The sequence below is a fragment of the Canis lupus genome, chromosome 6 (assembly GCF_048164855.1).
Source record: "Canis lupus baileyi chromosome 6, mCanLup2.hap1, whole genome shotgun sequence".
In the NCBI taxonomy this organism is placed as follows: domain Eukaryota; kingdom Metazoa; phylum Chordata; class Mammalia; order Carnivora; family Canidae; genus Canis; species Canis lupus.
This window is the reverse complement of record NC_132843.1, coordinates 17,667,943-17,688,916: the sequence shown is the minus strand read 5'-3', so window position 1 is coordinate 17,688,916 and position 20,974 is coordinate 17,667,943. Positions and strand designations below refer to the sequence as shown.

General features: G+C 40.6%; 1 long non-coding RNA gene across 1 annotated transcript in view; it reads right to left on the bottom strand.

Annotated features, from left to right (window-relative positions):
* Window positions 1–20,974, bottom strand: part of LOC140634659 (uncharacterized) — a 70,025-nt gene that overhangs the window by 5,958 nt on the left and 43,093 nt on the right. The window contains exon 2 of the long non-coding RNA XR_012032061.1: window positions 3,881–3,974. This is a non-coding gene — a long non-coding RNA (uncharacterized lncRNA). The remainder of the gene's footprint in view (window positions 1–3,880; window positions 3,975–20,974) is intronic.

Sequence of the window (20,974 nt, the reverse complement as noted above, 5' to 3'; positions counted from 1 at the left end):
CAACCCAGGCAGGGGGTGCTTATTATTAACCCCTTCCCATGGTTGGGAAAAGCATGACTGCAAACAGTTAAGGAATTTACTCAAGGTCACAGAGCTAGTGAGTGGTGGGCTGAGATTAGAACCCAGGTCCATGTAACTCAAGAGCATAACTTCCTTTCTCAACTTCCACGCTTCCTTTGCCTTATTCCCTGAGCAGGGACCCTGGAGACACCTAGGAAAGAGCAGAGGTCAAGAGGTGTTTCAGGGGAGGCAGCCCCTTTCTGATGGATGGAAACCACAAGATGGTGGGCATCCCCATGGAGAATGAATTCCTTCAGCTCACACCCACCACCAGAGCTCTGAGGTTTCATACTTGCTGTTTGATCACACCCAAAGCCAGGTGCCAGCTGGGGTCTACCTGTATTTAACATTATGGGAGGTTACACATGCCAGACTTGGAACCACACGACTCCCAGGCCCCTGCGAGCAGAGCTATGCACTTGGCCACATACCCTGATTTCGTAAGAATGTTACAATAACTTAAGATCAGAGTTGTTTTCTTCCCCAGCCCTCTTCTCTCTTAAGTAAGGTCAAAATAAAGTTATTGCTTCCAAAACTTCAAAAAAAAAATGCAGCTAAATGTCAAGCAATTTAGACATTTTTAAGTAACAGATTATTCTGCATTAATCCTCTGGGATGTCTTATAAAGAAGCGAAGTGCTTCTCTCTCCTGTCACTATTTTCTCACTGTTCTCATGGTTATTATTATGGTTCACTCAACACTCAAATGGTAACATTTAAATTGATCAAGCATAAAAACGGACATAATTTCTGTCCCAAGAATCTCTCCCAGCTAAATCAGAGACAGCTGCGAGGTAGAGATGCCAAAAAGCCTGCGGTAGGAATCCTGCCCTTCCCTCTTTTGTGTATTGTCTGAAGAAGGAGCCAACCAAGGGCTCACCTTTCAGTGCAGACAAAATGGTCCTCTTTATCTATAAAGGAGCCACTTAGATCAACCAGACCGGCCACAGGATGTCACTGTTACTCCATACACACAATAGCGAGCGAGCCTTTCTGTCAGGGGTTGGATGTGGATGGGACCTGGGCTCCCCTTTGCCTCACCTCTCCCAGAATGGCTATCCCTTCAGGTGGCACTCTGCAAGCCAACAGCACGCTCCCTATAAAAGCCACTGCAAGCCTGTCCCATTGTCTCAGTCTTCCTATTGTTCTGTATCAAAGGAGGAAAGGAAGAGAAAGAGAAGTGAAAAGGATCAGCATGGGCTCTCACATCACAGGGTCCTTCAAGAGGTGGACTTGGAACATGTCTGACCTTGGATAAAACCAATGTCCTTATAATATATTTTGTAGTGTTTTATCAGGGTAAGAACATCTTTTGCTTACCTTTATTTTCTCAAATTTCTGGAAAGGATATGGAATATTTAAGCAATTTTTAAACCATCTTAACTCTTTGTAGGGATGCTTTGTATCCTACTAAAATGAGGCCAACCCTCACGAAACACCTTTCCTTTACCCCCACAAACCTGCCCCTACCCGCCTCCCATTCCACAAATGTCTCCTAGATCATAAGAAAGCCACAGTCCAGAGAAGGCCATGCACTTGGCAGCTGGTGAGCTACTGCCACTTTGATGTTGGCATGACAAAACTCTTACTGGGAACACACCAGTGGCTGCTGTTGGAGCAGGAGAATCACCCATTCCTGCTGAGGGCGGGTTTGCTATTCACTCCTTCTCCAGGTCTGGTTCCCCTGACACCTTCTACCCTTATCCTCAGCATATATTCCGCACAGAGGCTGGCAGGAAAAGGTTAGAAATAAAATCTTAGACTAACATAGCCTGTGGGAAGGAGTATCTTGGATAGTCAGGGAGATATTTAATAATGCAACATAAAAAGTAATCACAGAATAAAGGTATTTTAAGTCATAAAGAGAGGGGAGGACTTAAAGTGACTACTTCACAATGGAATAACCTGGAAGCAGCTTTGAATAGATGAAAGTCAGAGCAGTCAAAACCTCTCTGCCATGCATCAGACCATTCTAGCTCCACCATAGCAGCAGAAAGGATTCAAGCAAGTAAAGCAAGCAGTTTTTCATAGAGAAAGCATTTAAGAAAAGAAACTTGATATTACTCCTGCATTTACAAGGATCCATGCAGTAGCTAGGAGCCAGAACTAATAAAAACAGTAGATGGAGACTTTGTGAGTTTCCACACTGCATTAAGTATATCAATCTCAGCATAAGAGAGCCAAAACTCTGACTTGAAGTGTCTTGGACGTTGTGAGGAGTGGACTGGCATGAGACACAAGAGAAAATCAATAGGCTGAAGGGAACCAAGCAATGCACAAGAAGAATCTAGACCGAGACAACTGCCTTAGCTACAGTGCCTTAGGATTTTAACAACTCCCTAATGGTGATGGTTTAGAATTAAAGCTGGAATAAACTTGGCCTAATAATTGCAGTGTGTTGATCATTCGTGCAGTATTTTTTGAGTACCTACTTTGCGTTTACTGCAAAGAAAATGATGAACAAGGCAGCATATTCCCTGACCTCAAGAAGTTAATGAGGGAGATGGGTAAACATGCAGGCTGGAGACTGCGTGTAACAAAGAATTTGGCTGGCCTTCATCCCTGGTTCTGAGAGGTAACCTGTAAACCTTTGGGATTTCCCAGTGATTGGAATGTCTTTGCTCTTCCTATTGAGACCCTCCAACTGCACCGGATAGTTGACACAGACAGATGATTGAGAATGGGGATCACCCATGCCAGAAAGACCAGCCACATGATTAGAGGCTTGGGGCTTGAGCCACATGATATAAGCCTGACCTCTGGGGACGGATAGGGGCTGGAGCTTGAGTTCAGCCACGTGCCAGTGATCAATCAAGCATGCCTATGTAATGAAGCTTCAATGAAAACTGACACTGAAGCTTGGGAAGCTTCCCTGGTTGGCAATACTCGGCATATTGTCACACATGGATGTGCCAGGAAGATAACACATCCCTGAGGAAGACAGAACACTCCCAGACTTCTCCTTATGTGTCTCTTCTTTTGGCTGGTTAAGTATAGTGCTTTCCGTGAGATCTGCAAGTCTTTCTAATGAATTATTAAGCCCGAGGGAGCTGTGGGGATGCCCAGCCCATATTTGTACCCAGCTGGTCTAAAGTGAGGGCACCTCTGGGGACCCCCAAACTTGCAGCTGGAGTCAGAAATATCGGGCAGATTTGGCATTCTGGAGACCTGCACTCAACGTGTGAAGCCTGGCCTAACTCGGGTAGGCTGTAATGCAGGAAGAGCAGGGTGCTGTAGGCACACAGAAGAGGTACACTTGATCCAGACTGGGTGCGGGGAGTGTGCTCCGGCATCACTCTCCAGAAAAGTTATCCCTGGCACTTGAAAGCCAGTTAAGCCTTTGAGCTCAAGGCAAATCTTTAGCAAAGTAGAGTCAATTCCATAGAGGATACATAGTTCTCAGCAAACCATTGTCCTTGTTTTTTTAAAGTCCCAGGTTACAGAAGTACTCTGGTTTTGCTTAGGAAGTGTCCCTGAGCTGGATATACACAGCCAACAATTAAAACACAATTCCAGGCTTTCGGGGAGCACAGAACCAACGAATGGCCAATCACACCTCAAAGTGGTGCCATCATAGAGCAGGGGTTTGTTAGGATGGGCTATTGGTTATGGGCATAGATCAAGGTAAAGACTGGGGCTTGTCCAATCTTCCTGTGCACAATTCCTTTGATGGAACAAAGATCTCATTAAACTCCCTTTGCAGAGAGAAATACAAGGCACTGAGAATTCATAAGATTTATCTAAAGTAGAGAGTAAATTGGCTCTCAGTAGAGGAGGAGAGGCCATCAAAATATTATTTAGCATTGACTGCCCTCAATTACCTTTTGTTGAAGGCTCTTACTTAGGATGCACTTCGCAAGTATAAGATCTCTCTTCCAGGAACGCCGTCCACCAAAACATACACTTCTACAGAAACTGGTAAAAAAAAAAAAAAAAATCTCAGGTGAAAATGACTAAGGAGACCTAACTTGTTGACCCCAAATGGCATGTTTCAGCACTGACTTACCACTCTGTATTGAAATGATCTACTTATGGGTAAATTTCTCATAACTGTTCTACTCCACATGAGAACATGGACCATATTTGTACCCTCAGCACAGTGACATAGCAGTGACTCAATAAATATCTGTTCAATCAAGTGAAGTAAATAATAACTTGAAACAGAAAAATAAATCTCTAACAATAAAATTTCTTGCATCAGAACATAGCCCTGTTTTGAGTTCATTCCTGTCACCCAAGTGCACCACGCCCTGTGTTTTAAATGGTTCCTTGTCTGTTCAAGTCCCCGATGCTCACATGAGGGGTGACTGCTACGTCTCCTCCTGCTCCTCATCTCATTCGTTTATTCAACAAATATGTATTGAGCACTCAGGTCTCATTGCTGGGGATACAGGGGATACAGCTGGGAACAAAATCAATGAAATCCCTGCCCTAATGGAGCTTACATTCTTGAGGAGGAGACAGTAGAAGCAAGGAGCATATAGAGAATATTAAACAGTAGTAACGCTAAGGAGGTGACGGTGAGGCTGGTGTCGGTGAGGATGGAGGTAATTTTAGAAGAGCCAGAGGGGCATGAGGGTGAGTCACCCAGACTCCAGAGGGAGAGTCCCACACAGGGGACGTGGTGAGTACACACATCCTGATGTGAGGAGCTGCCTTACATGTTCAAGGAAAAGCAAAGTCACCAATGTGACAGGAACAGAACAAAATGGCCATGAGAGCAGAGAGGACAGAGGCAGAGCCAAGAGGCTGCTGGAAGGTTTTGAGCAGAGTGCCATGGACTGACCTATGTCAACAAGATCGTGCGGGCCTCTGGGCTAATAACAGACTGAAAGGGATAAGAAGAAGGCAGAAAGCCCCACAAGGTGCTGTTGCCACAGTCCAGGAAAGAGATGAGGGCAGCGGGGGTGGGGGGGGCGGGCAGGGTTATAGCAGTGAAAGTGGGGCAAAAATGGTCAAAACATGGCTAGGATTTGAAGGTAGAGAAGACAGGATTGGCTGACAGATCAGACAAGGGATACAAGCAAGGGAGGAATCAAAGATGATTCTCAGGTTTGGCCCGGGGAATGGAAAGATGCCACTTAGTGAGAGAGGAAAGGCCAAGGAAAGGGCTGAGAGCAGAGCAGATGTAGAAGGAGAACAGCAGGAGCTCAATCTGGGAGATGCTGACCTCAGGACACCTGCTGGGCATCCAAGCACTTCCTCCTGCTGATGAGGGGGCATGAGATTTATATAGAGATAATTGACATTTTTACTATTAAGATAGCTAGCTAGACAGACAGATAGACATGAGTCTGCACTTGGAGGAGAGGTCCTGGCTAGAGATATCAATTTTGGAATTATCAGCATGGGATGAGTTCACCAAGGAAAGAGGATAAGAAACAAAGGAGACTCATATTTATCAAGGGTCTAGAGTTGGCATTAATAGCAACATGCATCTCATCAATCGTGTTCTCCGCCAACTCTTCTCTAACCTATAAATCCACAGCAGAGCCCATCCTGACTCTCCCATGGCAGAAAGAGGTGAACTTGGAATGAAGGTATGGGGGTGTATCAGGGCCTGGACAAGCAAGTAATTATTCCAAGGGAAATGACAACTTAGATTGGTGCTAAAATGTCTTAAAACTAAGGTTCTGGGCCAAAAGCAAGGCTACAGGGATAAGACCAGGAAAGGCCATATTCCATCCCTTTGCCCAAGTCCTTTCCTTGTCTTTTAAGAGCAGAGGCAATGGTCCTGCTCTCCTCTTAGACTTCCCTCTAAGCGACTGACAGTTACTCCACCGTCCACACTGGGTCATTCTCCTCCATAAAGCCGCATTGATAAATGCATAACTAAATGTGATCCAGAGTGAGTAATGGTAGAACAAATTCACAAAACCAAGAAAATAATTTTTTAATGCATGAGTCCCAGTTTGGGGCTCAAAAGCAAAAACTCTTAACTTACTAGCTGTCCCCTGCCCACACTCCTTTATGTGTTGTATAACAACAAATAAAACAGGTTGAAGCCTTGCTCCTAAGGTGGGAAAGGGGTAAAGGGGGGTAGTTAGGCAAATATCGCTATGAATGCTGTGAAATGCTTTCAGAATGCTCTGGAAAGCAACACAGGCTTCCCCAAAAAGGGAGAGGGAAACAGACAGTGGCTCATTTCAAGTGGATGCAAGGCTTCTTCCCCGCATGGAGATGGGCATCCCCTCCTCACAGCACCTCCATATCATGGTGCCTTGACCTTGAAATCACAGAAGTTAGGATGGAGAAGCCAAAGCCAAGAGAATTGGCTTGCTCAAAGTTGCAAAGTTGGAAGACTTCAAGCCCAAAATAAAGCCTGTATCTTTTGATCACTAGTCCAGAACATTCTTAACACCAGAGTAAATTGGTTTTGAACTAAAAAATAAATAAAAATAAAAAGCCCTCATTTGACCTTGAATCATCTGAGGTTGGATTTAAAATAATCCCAATCCCATCTGCTCCATATTTAAATAGTAATGAAATACTTTCCTAAAGGTTAGGAGTTTTAGGTGCCCCAATAAAGAACACATCAAAGTCCTGAACCAAGAGAGAAGGGAAATGAAAACATCACCTATATCACTGACAAGAGTCGAGAGCAGTGGTTGCGGTTCATATCTGTGGGTGAGTCGGTTTTCCTCCTGCTGAACCCCAAGACTGAACAGACTTGCTCACCCCGTGGGTGGGCAGCACAGGAACAGGCTCAGGCCCATGAAATGCACAGAATGAGAAACAGACCAGAATTCATGCTCCCCACTGGCAGCCTGGCTCCCGTGGGGGGAAAAATAGTGGGTTTGGGGCTGCACAAGCCCCATTCTGCCTGCACCCCACCCTCAGTCAGATGAAAGCACTCCCCTCCTCTTCTGGGAGGAGTGCGAGAAAGTGGTCAGGAGTGTCCTTGCTAGTGGTAGAAACTTCCAAAGACTGGAAGCAAGAGTGGGAGAGAGTAGCCACTCCCCTCCCCTGGTTGTGCTTCCCTGAGAGCCATGGTCTCCTAAAACCCACAAAACACACACAGTCATATCTCAAAGGACAAAGCAGGTCATGGTGCCTGGAACATGGTGGGTGCTCCAAAATGATCGTGAGGATGATAGAGCAGAGGGAGTAGAACAAAGAGAGAGAAAGAGGGAGGGGAAGGCAGAGAGGAGAGGGAGGAGAAACCAACGAGGCCGGGCACACCCCAGCCAGAAAGCCTGAAGTGTAAGAGTAGAGAGTGTGCGGCCTGTGTGCCGAAGCAGGCGGTGCTTGGGCCCCACATGGGACTATGAAGATGTGATGCTATCGGGAACAATGTGCGTCTGTAATGTGCTCAAGCCGGAGTCACTAACTTAGTGCTGTGCTGAATGAAGTGGAAGAAATGCTATTAAATCTGTGACTCCATGAGGTAATGATATTCCCAGCGAGCCCACGCCTACAGAAATACACCCAGCAAGCAGGCTTTCCAGGAGCCCCCTCTAAGTTATAACAAGCTGCCTATCTCCTGCTGCCAGGATGCAGAGAAAAAATGAAAACCAGTTACCAACTACATTATAAACTTAGTGACCTGCTTCACCTCCTTTGGTTTAGTGACAGCTTGGCTGCCTTTTGGGCACGAAGAAAGAAACATAAGGCAAGGATTACGTTTCTTGGCTTTTGAAGGCCTCAAGAATCAAAAATGCTTTCAGCTGGCATTGCTCTCTGTTAGTCAGCTTTGATGGATTTATTTTCTTTGCCCTACTTCATAGGAGTTACTGCGGCCAACTACGGCGAAGGGCTGGCCAGCAAGCGGTTTTCGGCGGACACTAGGTGGCGCTGCCTCCCCAGCCGTTTCGGGTCTCTTTTCCCAAGTGTAGAGACGTTTCGTTAAAGTCCTCCTTGGAGCTTTCTAACTCGCAGCAAGAGTGAGGAATTCAGTGGTCAGAAAGGCACTGGCTTCCTTTCTCCAATCTGTGGGTCTCTGAGCCCCGAGAGAGCGGTAGAGTCCTTTATACACTTCACACTCTCACTATTTTATTTCTCTCTGTTGCAAGTGAAGCAATTAGAAAAGTAGCGCAACTCGGATATTCAAAAATCGGCATTTTTATTCATTTTGGACTCATGCATTTTGATTCATTTCACAGGTCTTTTCTTATTGCGATTACAGATGGCTCTCCATTTTTAATTTATTTTTATTCATTCATTCATTCATTCATTCATTCATTCTATAACCCTGTTCTCGATTGGAGGACATTTCTGGTTCTGTTAAAAAGTCCAGAATCCCTTACGTGGACTGGAGTCTAAAATCCTGACCGGGAGGTTGTGAGCCTTGCAGCTCTGAAATAGGCTATCATTTCCCTGTGGGATTTATGGAGATAGCAGCCTGAAGGAGGTGGGGGAGGGGCTGGGTTCTTGCTAGAAGTGCAGGCGGTGCCGCAGCAAAGCTAAGCATATTTGCTGAAGTCACGCAGAATCAAAAAGCCATTGCGCTCAGGCCTCCTGACTGCCGATGCGATGCTTTTTCTTTACGATACTCCACTGTCTCCCTAAGCCTAAATATCTACACATGCCTGGATTGATAATAAATGTCACGTGATGTCTGAAAATTATTGCTGGGATATCTGTAAGTCTAAATAGAAACCCAGGCTTCTAAGCAGCATGTGCAGATTTTAGAGAAAAGCAGCATTCTAACTTCTGGCAACACATCAAGTATCAAGAATATCACTTACCAGAGCTGATTTTATAAGGATGCCCCTGGGGGACCATGAAGCTCCTTCATTCCAAACATCTGCCATGGACCCTCTTAGGGCCAGGGAGCTGGGTACCAGAGTCCCAGACTTTTCTCTTGGATCTTTTCTCTGAAGTGCTCCCAATCCTCTCTCTCTCTCTCTCTCTCTCTCTCTCTCTCTTTCTCTCTCCCTCTGAGCCTTGCCTCCTGGAGTAGAGTTATCAGAGCGTGGACTTATAATACCAGCTTCTGACCACAATATATTTAAGTATAAGTGGAGGAAAGAGTCTGCTCTTAAATTTAAAACCTGTGTTTCTGTTGATATTTACAGATCGTATAAATTTGGCTTGTAAACCTGAACTTGTGTTAGTTTTAGACTGGCTTGTATTTTCTCTGCTCCCTTGTCTTGGTTATGGAAGGATTAACCTGCTTCTCAAAGGAAGAGCCTACTCTGGTTTCTAATACCACTCTCCCCAGTTACATGTAGAAACTGTAAGGCTGCCCAATCTTCTCTATAATCATAAGCTACCTGATTCCACCAATTTGGGATTTTCTACTTTATGAGAAGTATACTGCTCAGTCCCAATTACAGGTAAAATGTCTAATATTTCCAGGGGAGAGGGGTCTTCTTTATTTTTTCATTAACAAGGTATGAATGTCTTTATTAGTACCATAGATACCATTTTTAAATCAATTAAAATTGAACTTTGAGGGTTGCTAGAAGGGGAGAGAATGAGGAAATACGTTATCTCATTTTCTAGGGAAATGAATTAAATGAATACAATTCATCCACTTGTTCATTTATTTACAGAATATGTATGGAACACTTATTTCATTACGTGTGGAAAATATTATGCTTATTATGCATCAGGAACGTCTAGTCTTGGATGGAGACATTAGTGAACCAGACCCATTCAGCCCATAAATACTCTGTGAATAAGTGAGTGAATGAATAAATGAATGACATTTATATCACTTCAATTCAGTTGTCATTTATATCATGTATATATCTTGGCTGTAAAATTCTTCTCTACCCTGGCTTCAAATGCCTTCCACCCAATCCGAGTTGTTATATGATAAATACATGCATCTTAACCCTCTACTGGTTACCATCACATCCCCCTGGTAGCAGTCTGGCCTTTGAAACCACAGTCCCAGAAGTTGTGAAATCGAATGTCTACAAGGGCAAGGAGGCCATATGAAAAGGGAATTGGGTTGGGCTAGGTCAGAAGCTTCTGTGCTTTCTGAAAGGTCTGGTACTCATTGTTGCCTTGAGGGAACAAAGCTGGGTTGTGAGATTTTCAAATTAGGAAATCTGTATTGTTACCTAAAATCTTTGATTTTTAAATTGTGACAAGGGAAGGGGTGTCTGGGTGCCTCAGTCAGTTAAGTGTCTGCCTTCAGGTCATGATCCCAGAGTCCTCGGATCGAGCCCTATATGGGGCTCCCTGCTCAACGGAAAGTCAGCTTCTCCCTCTCCCTCTCCTTCTCTGTTCATTCTCTCTCTCTCTCTCTCTCTCTCTCCCTAATAAATAAATAAATCTTTTACAAAATTGTGACAAGAGATACTGTTAAAACACTGTTTAGGCCAAATAAAATACATTTGTGGGCTGATCCAGACTGTCAATCTGAGACTTCTAATGGGTAGTTTCAGGTTAAATGAACAGTCTAAAAAGAATATAAGTCCCAAATAGTTCAGAAATACCTGGCTCAAGATGGCTTTCTTGAGAGCTAGAGTTTTTAAATCCCTAAGTGGAAACACTTGATAATTAAACACAGCACCATCCTTTGACACATTCTCTGAACATCACCTGACCTTCTAACAACCTTGTGCAAAAACCTGAACTAGAAGGGGGTGGATGCCACGACAGGGAATCTACACTGTAGTCATTCTGCTTGCTTTTTAAAATATTACTTAGTTGAAAAACAAGTCTTTTTGAACCCCTGAAAAAGGCTTCTTAAGATGCAGATAAGAAAGGGATTTTTATTATCTTAGGAGAATCTAATACAATGGCTCAAGTAAATCAATACATTTATTATCAAAACAAAGCTTCAGAGGAATTTTTAGGTTAGTATTGTCCAATTTCTCTCTCTTATAGAAGCAAAGAGAAACCTGAAACCTGGCCGGTGCTTTACAACATCTTTTCATTCAACAAACATTTATGGACCTCCCCAAATAACCTGACATTCTGAGATACAGAGTTTATCACTTTCTGAAGTGATAAACAGATCCTGCCTTTCAATAAACCATGCTCCTCACATATTTATTGAATGTTACTCTCTAAGTAACTCTCTAAAAAAGATTTGATCTTCTAGTAATAACTACTTGAAGAGATCAGGTGATTCCTTCTCACAGAAAACAAGCAAAAACTGGACAAAATTGTCCTGAAAAATTATTTCAACATGTAGAAACCTACCAAAGGCAGAAAGTAAATTTAGAAAAATTTACGAGACACAAAAACTAATAGAGTTTTGGGTAGGAATGGTGGGAGTCTGTGACTTCCTGCCTGGGGCTGTTCCTATACTCCTCTTCCCCAAGCTCAGTTGGCAAGAATTATAGCCATACCAACCTAAGCTAGCTGCAATCAAAAAGCAACTTTGCTGCCAAAGAAGGCTGACTTGTATTGGAGCAGAGGTAAAGGAGGGGGACAGGTGAACACCTATGACATTCACAGCTAAAAATGCAGATTTAATTTGAGATAGACTATAACAATCTGTGGCTTTTCTGGACCAACACTGTGTTTCCCAGTTTAAGGTAAGCAGCCAACCAGTCAGAAATTTAATGAGGAGGTGCCAGAATTCAGAAGATCATAAAAGAACTATGATAAAATCTCCTCCTCCCTCATATCCCTGGCTGACTGCAAAACTACATATGTGGTAAGGGTGGTCCTAGGATCCATGAGGATGTGAAAACCAAGATAGGCCTGAGAACTGGCTGTGACTTTGAATGTGCTCCACGATCACACACAACTCAGTTGGCACAGGTGAAAGCTTAATGGAGTCAAAGTGTTTGAACAACACTTGAGTCCTGATCATTGTTTGTTCGCTGAACTATATGGATGGAGGAATGACCTCCCCTAGTGAGCCAGGTTAAAACATAAAGACAGGAAAAACAAATAGGCAGAGACATCAGCAGTTGTGCACTATAAGAAAAAAAATTCCACAGTGTAATTCAGGCAAGTTATTAACTAATCTGTAGAAAAATGCTCCAGAAAATAAAACTGAATCTAGAGTTACTACAATATCTGAAGCAAAATGTCTAACATTCAGCTAAGAATAACTAGACATGTAAAGAAACAGGAAAGTGTGACCTATAGTCTAGGGGTGAGGGTGGGGGAAAACCAGTCATTAGAAACTGACTCTGAGTGAATCTAGATGCTGGAGTTAGCAGACAGGACTTCACATAGTCATGTTAAATATGTCCAAAGAATCAAAGACAACCATGCTGAAAGAGTTAAAGAAAATATGCTGACAGTCAACTATTAAGGAGTCTCTACAAAGAAACAAAAATTATATAAAAGAACCAAATGAAAATTCTAGAAGACCCTAACTGAAATAAAAAATTGACTAGATAGGATCAACAGCAGATTTGAGATGGCGAAAGAAAGAGAAAGAAATGGATTAATAGAAGTTATTGAACTGAAAATCAAAGAATGAAAAAATCGAAGAAAAATTAACAGATCCTCAGACTTGTCAGGTAATGTCATGATTCCAACATGTGTGCAATTGAAGTCCCAATAGAGGAGGAGAGAGAGGGAAAGGAACAAAAATATTGGAAGAAACTGTAATCTCCTGAAACCTGACCCAAAAAATTGAATTTACCAGCTCCAAGAAGTTCAAGGCATCAAATAAAATAGGCATAGATGGGATCACATATAGATACATTATTGTCAAATTGCTGAAAGCCATTACAAGGAGACAACCTTGAATGTGGAAAAAAAAAAAATTCACAAAGCAATAATAATACAGTAAATGGCTGACTTTGCATCAGAAACAACAGAAGCCAGAGGCAGTGGAATTACAAATTCAAAGTGCTAAAAGAAAAATGTGACAATCCACTCTATATTCAAGACAAATGATTCTTCAAAAATACTGTGAAATAAAGACAATTTCAGATAAAAACTGAGACAATTCTTTGATAGCAGACCTGTGCTACATTAAATTCTAAGGCATAAGGCCTTCAAGCTAAAAGGAAATGATACCAGATGGTAACTGGGATCCATGGGTACAAATTAAGAGCTTTGGAAATAGTAAATATATAAGAAAATATAAAAAATTGAAGATTGTGTAGATATTTAGTCTTTTTCTTGAAATATCCTTATAAAACATAAGATTGTTAAAGGCAATAATTGTAATACTGTAGTTATACCTATATTATAATACAATTATGCCTATCTTATAATATAGGTTTATAACATAACATATATTATGATAGCACTAAGAAGGGACAGGGATATGAAGCTATACTAGTACAAAGTTGCTATATTTTATTCAAATTAAGTCAGTATTAACATGAGATATAAATTAAAGGTTCCTAGAAAGACACAAATTACTAAAATAGACTCGAGAATAAATAAAAAATAATCAACAGATGCAGAAAAAGTTTTTGATAAGACACAGCACGTATTCATAAAAATTCTCACACAATTAGAAACAAAAGAGAACTTGATAAAGAGCAACTACAAAAAACTTACAACTAATATCATACTTAATGGTAAAAAACGGAATGCTACCCTCCTAAGATCAGGAGCAAGCAAGGCTGTCTGCTTGTACCATATGTATTCAACGCTGTGGAGTAAGGCAAGAGAAATAAATAAAAGGTATGTAAATTGCAAAGGAAGAAGTAAAACTGTCTTTTAAGCAGACGTGACCTTGTATGTAGAAACTCCTAAAGAATCTTCAAAAAAGCTACCAGAATTAGTAATCAAGTTTAGTGGTTTCACAGGTTATAAGATCAGTGTACAAGAACCAATATATGGCATTTTTGTATACTAGCATCAATGAATTTAAAAAAATAAATTAAGAAAACAATTCCATTCACAAATACATCAACAATAATAAAATACTTAGGAAAACATTTAACAAAGGAAATGCAAAACTTAAAGGAGTCCCAACTAAACGGAGAGATACATCACATTCATGTTTGAAAAACCCATTTGTTAAACTAACATTATACCCAAATTCATTTTTAGATTCAACACAATTTCTGTCAAAAGCCCAGTAAATTGTTCTTGTACAAATTGACAAATTGATATAAATTTACGTGGAAATAACATAGGACCTAAAATATCCAAACGATTTTGAAAAATAAATGAAGAACAAACCTGTTAGGATTTACATGATTTCAAAACTTACTACAGAGCTACAGTAGTCACGAAAATGTGTTTATAAGTGTACGGATAGACATACAGATAGACAGAAGAAAACAAGGAGTTCCAAAATACACCAAAACATATATGGCAATTGATTTTCAACAGAAATGCCAAAGAAATTCAATGGAAAAAGACAAGCCTTTTCTAAAAATTGTACTGGATATTCATGTATTTTATTGACATTGAATCAATATCAATTGGACATCTGTATATTTCAGAAACTCAACCTGACCCTTATCTCTCACCATACACTAAATTAACTCAAAATGGATATTAGTCCCCCCGCCCCTTCAAATGTAAGCTCAAGCTGAAACTACAACATTCCTAGGAGAAAATCATTGCATGCCTTAGGTTAAGCAAATATTTTTTAGATATGACAACAAAACACCATTTTTAAAAGGATTCTGTAGAGCAGTTGTTCTCAACTACTGTGAGAACCACTGTGAGGCCATTGTGCCCCTCAAGGGATGGTTGGGAATGTCTGGAGACATTTTTGATGTTCATGACTTGGGGATAGTGCTACCAGCAACTAGTGCACAGAGGCCAGAGATGCCACCAAACATTCTACAATACACAGAACAGTTCCTATCCTGTCCCCCAACAACAAGGAGTGATCTGGTCCAAAATGTCCACAGTGTCAAGATTAAGAAACTGCTTTAGACTAGCATAATGTTTCTTTCCTATAGTGCTTGCTCCTACATATCTATTATCTACCTATTAATCTACATATCATATTTCAGTTGTTGCCTTTCTGTTCTCTCCTACAGACTGGGACTCTGCAAAGACCAATTCATGTCTATCGTGTGTTTCTTTCTTTTGTGTGCTTGGCATAATGCCTAAAACAGGTAGGTGCTCTCTAAGTACTTGATAGAAGAATAGGTAAAGAAATGAAAAAATGAGTGATTAAATATAATTGCTATTTTGAGGATAATTGTGCTATTTTCATCATTAAACACCTACCATGGTTTTATGTTTATAACACTAGCACCAAAAACTAATTTTTAAAATAAGCATTATTCTATACCTCTTTCTAAAGATGAAAAGAAATCTTACAAGAAGCTTATGTCACATCTCTAAAAGAAATGTGAAAAAAAAAATAGGCTAATTTCTGAATTCACTTTCCACAGCCAAAAGTATCTATCTTTGGCTTTTACACAGGAAAAACATCCTTTGTAAATCTCCCTTCCCAATAGTGTACTAGCAAGTTAATATTATTGTCATCAATAATAGTCATTATCATTAACTAGAGTGTGCTGTTCTCATCTTTAAAGCTCTTTGCACAATCTACTAGTTACCATTAGGATTAAAGTTATAACATTTAAATATAGGCATTTCATCTTAAAGTTTGCATTTCCCATTCTCATATTATAATAAAAGAAATGAAAGCAACTAATATTGTTACAACTCTTCTTCAATACTCTGCCTCCCACCCTACCCCAATCCTGGATAAGTCAGGGGATTCAAAAGAAGACATAGATGGAGTTATAATTACAGTCATAGACATAGACAGATGGTTAGACAGAAAGCTAAGAAGATAAGTAGATAGATAAATGATATAGATGATTAGATAGATGTTAGGTAGGTAGATAGATGATTGATAGATAGATAGATAGATAGATAGATAGATAGATAGATAGATAGATAGATAAGGCAGGCATGGAGATAGAAGATACACTCGTACATAGATACACAATTATACTAAGTATGTGTACTTTGTCTCTATCTATCTACCTATCCTTTTCTCATCTTGTTTCTCCACTTACGTATATACATTAGTAGCTGTCTAATGTCTATGACTTAGCCTCACCTCTTGTCACTGGTGTTTAAGACCTTCTCCAGTTTGGCCAATATCTGGTTCCAACGGAATATATCTACATTTCAAAAATTCTCTGCTTAAGACATGTTGACCTACTCATGTCTCTCAGAGAGGAGAGCTTCTGAGAGGATTTGCCTGCATACCTCATGTCCTCAAGCCACTTTAGGAACAAGAAACTATGCTGGGTAAAACTGGAGTGGCGATTGCCTCTCTCTTCGAATTCATTTTCTAAAGGAAGTAGCTGTTAATATGCTATCATAGAAGAAAATAGAGAAAACAGATGGGGAAAATTCTTTTCCTTCAGTAATTTTCTTCCACTTCTTCAATAGGATCTTATGATACCCTTCTACTTTGCTTCTAGTATTCCTGATTTGTCTACTCATTCATCATATAGTGTTAAAGACACACAAAATAATATAAAGAATGTTAAAACAATTATCATTATACTGTATTTCTTTAATACTTTTACTAAATTTGTACTTCCCTTTGAATAATTTTAAGTATTATTTTACATGTTTTTATGACTTCCATAAATTATATCATAATGCATAGACCATTTCACAATTTACTTTATAAAAGCAACATTATGCTTATAAAATGCATTCATTGTAAGTACCATGTAGCTATAGTTTATTTAGCTTCACTATTATTTAGTACTCCTTTATAAGAACTTAACCACTTGAGGTTATTTCCAATTTTTGCTACTACAAATATTGCTACCATAAAAATACTTACCCATGTCTCCTTGGATATGCTAGTGTTATTCTAAGAAATATGTCTAAGTATGGATTTTTTTAATTATAAGGTATGCATATCTTCAGCTTTCTTTAGAGGAGGAATTGTTCACCACAATGGCTTTACATTCCTACTACCAAGTGTAGAGATTTCCTGACGTTCTTATTCATTGCTTGATATTGTCAAACACATTCCCATATGATAAGGTGAAATCATGAATCATTTGGGTTGTCTCTGTCCTACTCTGTGTTTTATAAATATATTAGTCACATCCTATCATTTTGTGTATAAATTTTTCATAATTTGAAGCTATCCTGGATCACAGGTTGATCTCTTATTTTTACATACACTTAATATCTATGGATAAGGCCTTAGCAGAAATGTAGACTGTTCCTTTGTATTTAGGATGTGGCTACAAAGCTGTCTGTATATACCTTGTAGAATCTCCATCATTATTTTTGCTTTTTCTGAGGATGATCAAGCTGGTGATGATAAGGTGATACAGTCACGACTAAATCTGCCAAACTAGAACATGCTGAAGTGTAGCTATTTTAATCATTGATTGATAGGCAATCATCTCTGCTCCACTGTCTGTGGGTTACAGCCAAGCCATTCAAACCATGTCAGCCTATTCTAGTATGGAAAAAAAAAAAAAAAAAACACAGGGTGGTGGGGTGACAGTTCCACAGTGCAACCCTTTACAAACTATTCTCTAGCTAGAGTCCAAGATGACTCCATACCTAAGCATACCTCACATTGTACTTCTATTTTCCTTTCCTCTTTAATACTCATTATAAATAATTGAAAAACAGCTTATGTCTGGGTTATTAAAAGCACTCAACTGCCAGGAAGAGGTTTTTTTTGTTTTGTTTTGTTGTTTTGTTTGTTTGTTTGGTTGGTTGGTTGGTTAAGTCTTTAGTTGCCAACCCAGTGATGATAATGACTATGATGACAATGAAGAATGTTTACGCAAGAACCAAAGGGTACAAGACATAATCCAGAACCCATGTGTGGGGTGGTATGTTCATGAGTGTGTATCTGAGAGAATGGCCTTGCCCTTTGTGTTTGGAAACTGTAGTGCCCCTCTTCCCACAGATATCTCTTTGGATAAAACTAAAATTCAGATAAGTGTAGGTCATCATTCCTACAGTGTATTCATAGGAAGCTGACCCTGTACTTTGTGACTGTAAACTGAAGCACAATAGTCACATTCAACAGTCTTAGCTATTGGACAATCTTGGCGCAAAGTCACTGGAGACATGACTCATCAATTCCTGCGTGCAGACTTCTCCTCTTCTAAACCTCCATCTCCTTTGGTTTTGAAGCCATGCCATTCAAGATCTAGGAAAAGAATAACTAGATTTTGAAGAATGTTAAATACCAGCATTGTCAGTAACCACAAAATAATTCCCAAAGGGTGTCATATAACAGAAACCCACTGCATATCCATTAGACTCCAAACTCCTTGAAGTCAGTCAGCCTGTCTTCATCCCTGCTTTATCACATAGCTCCTAGCCAAGTATACTACGCATAGCAGAGCAGTCAATAAATATTTGAAAAGGTTGTATGCTGCTTATAGGGACTGTTGCTATTTATAGGCTTGGTATGGGTCTGGATTCCTGTCCCTCCCAGAGCCACGCAGGGCTTTTTGCTATAAATGAGCTGCCTCTCCCTACTTGCTGTGAGCCAGGTTTTTGTCCATCTGCTGCCATTGTTTCCCCACGTTTCACAGCTATGTTGTATTGCATGTGGTTATTCTTTAGTGGGTCATTACGGCATCTGTCTGCCCACCTTGTGAATGCCCCGTCTCACTTCACCAGACAGCAGCTGCCGGAACATCCTGCTCCCCTCCATCATCCACACAGATCCAGCCCCGTCAAGCCTCCCCTGCAGAAATCATCGTTTCATTGTTTGGGGGTTGGCTGCACTCCAGGACCTGGTTACTGGGATCCTTGCTTGCCACTTAATACTTCTATAGGTAATTTTTTTAACCAGATGTGCTACCCACAAGAAATTTCACTTTCATGGATATGTACAAGAATATATACAACCATTACTATATAGATCTTTATAAGTTCTAATTTTTTTTAGGAAGTGACCCTGGAAGCCACATTAATAATGATAGAGGAAAGCTCTCATTTTATAAAGACCGGACTTCCAGAAACCGTAATTCTCATCCAGAACGAATTTTAAAAGAGGAGCAATAACACTGTCACAAAAATCATGCACTTTATTCGGTCACCTTAAGTGGAGGCTTCCTGATGGTTCATAGCCATTAAGATGAAGCTTGGCTACAAGCAGTATCCAGCTTACAATAGGAAAAACCAAAAGTTTCTATATTAAGTTGATTGTTTGGAACTCAGGCTTCTGTTCCCTTTGGTAATTTTACTTGTCATCAAATTGAAGGGCAGTAAAACTCAGGTTGTATTGATACTGATATAGTGCATCCAAAAACTGAAAGTATCCATATCTTTTCTAGAATATAAAGTTCATGGCCTTTATCACAGCTATTTTCCTAACCTTTCTTGCTTGCTTTTATATACACTGCATGATAAAAAGACTCAACATCAGAGTCACTGACAAAAGCACATTTAATATACAGTGGGCCCCAATTGTATTGCTTTACAGAAACTCAACAGGAATGATGCTGTATTCAGTGAAACTCTTTCTAAGTGCAATGTCAAAGAGGCAAGAATAGCATTTTTTTTTAATTTTTATTTATTTATGATAGTCACAGAGAGAGAGAGAGAGGCAGAGACTCAGGCAGAGAGAGAAGCAGGCTCCATGCACCGGGAGCCCGATGTGGGATTCGATCCCGGGTCTCCAGGATCGCACCCTGGGCCAAAGGCAGGCGCCAAACCGCTGCGCCACCCAGGGATCCCAAGAATAGCATTTCTTGTCACTTATCTTCCCTCCCTCGTCCCCACCCACACACCCTCCCACCCCATCACTGCAAAAGTTCACTGGGAGTAGGACAAGACAAGCAACTGGTTGGGCAGCCTTTGTGGTGGAGAGAAAGAGTAGCACGTCCTGACAGAGGTACAAACAGGATCTCCCCACTTCCTGAAAGCTACTTGGGCCAGATATTACGCCAAACCATTTTGTATATGGTATCTGTCAAAAAGTAACAAAGGTGGAGTTAATGTGGTAAGGACAGACTTGAATCAGTAATATACTGTTGCAATAGGAAAAAGAGTCCAGGGTGAACCAAATTCAACTCAACTGAACTGATTTGGACAGAGATGATGGGATATTTTAAAGGAAGAATGAGGGAATGGAAAGAGGAGTGAGTGGGGGTTCGCTAGAGTCAAGGAAGTGGAAATTACAAAAACAGAAGAGGGATTTGGTTTGAACCCGCCTGGGTTTATTAACTGTTCCTCATCAAAATAAGTTCCTACCCTCCCAGAGAGGCTGGGACATAGGGGCCCCATCTTCAGGTGTTGGCTGGAACACACTAAATTCTTTGGGAAGCCTTGAGTTTTCTCAGGCAGGCGCTTTAATGGTATGATCCTAGGGATGTAGCCTTGAGCTCTTAGGAATTATGTTAGTGTTTGTTCAAGTCATTATAGGGCAAAGTTGAGGCCTACTTGGAAGGAGTGCTCCAGGAGCCTGACTAGAGGCTGGTCAAGGAGAAAATCTTTGTCATGTCTCAATAGTCACTCAATACCCCATGAAAGCAATTTTGCAGATGAAAAACCTGAGGACCCGGAGGATAACAGGCCCAAGATCTAAGGAGATGTGGTTGGTAGAGGTGGAATTGGAGAGTAGATCTGTTCAGTCTCTGCCAGGTGATAATATTGGTTGGCTCCTTGGAGCACTGCCCTCCAGAAGCCAGCAGCATGGGTCATGCACATCACCTGCATCTAAATTATAGTCCAGTGAGAATGATGGAGAGACCTGACTCAAGGCAAAGCAAACAACGGAAGGAATTCCTTTCTTTATAAAGTTTAAATAGTTAAATAAATCCTCACTAATGTGAATAATAAGTAGGGAGTGACCAGGCTGTGTATGAACTGGAGTTTGAAGCATTCTATGACCTATTTAAATAAGGTGATGGAATAAATTAGCTTTAAAATCAAACACAGGAAGAAAAAGGGCTTTCTCATATGCCATTTTTAAACAGTTCCAAAAAAATATGCTTTTCAACTCTACATTTGGTTTCTCTACAAATATTATGACAACTGGTATTACACTTTGGAGCTGAGAAACTCCCCCCTTTCCTCACTACTTTCCAAAATTTACGTGCCTTTTCTACTTCTGCTGCCGCCACTCTTGAGTCATTTCTGCCAAGCCAGTCCTTTTCATT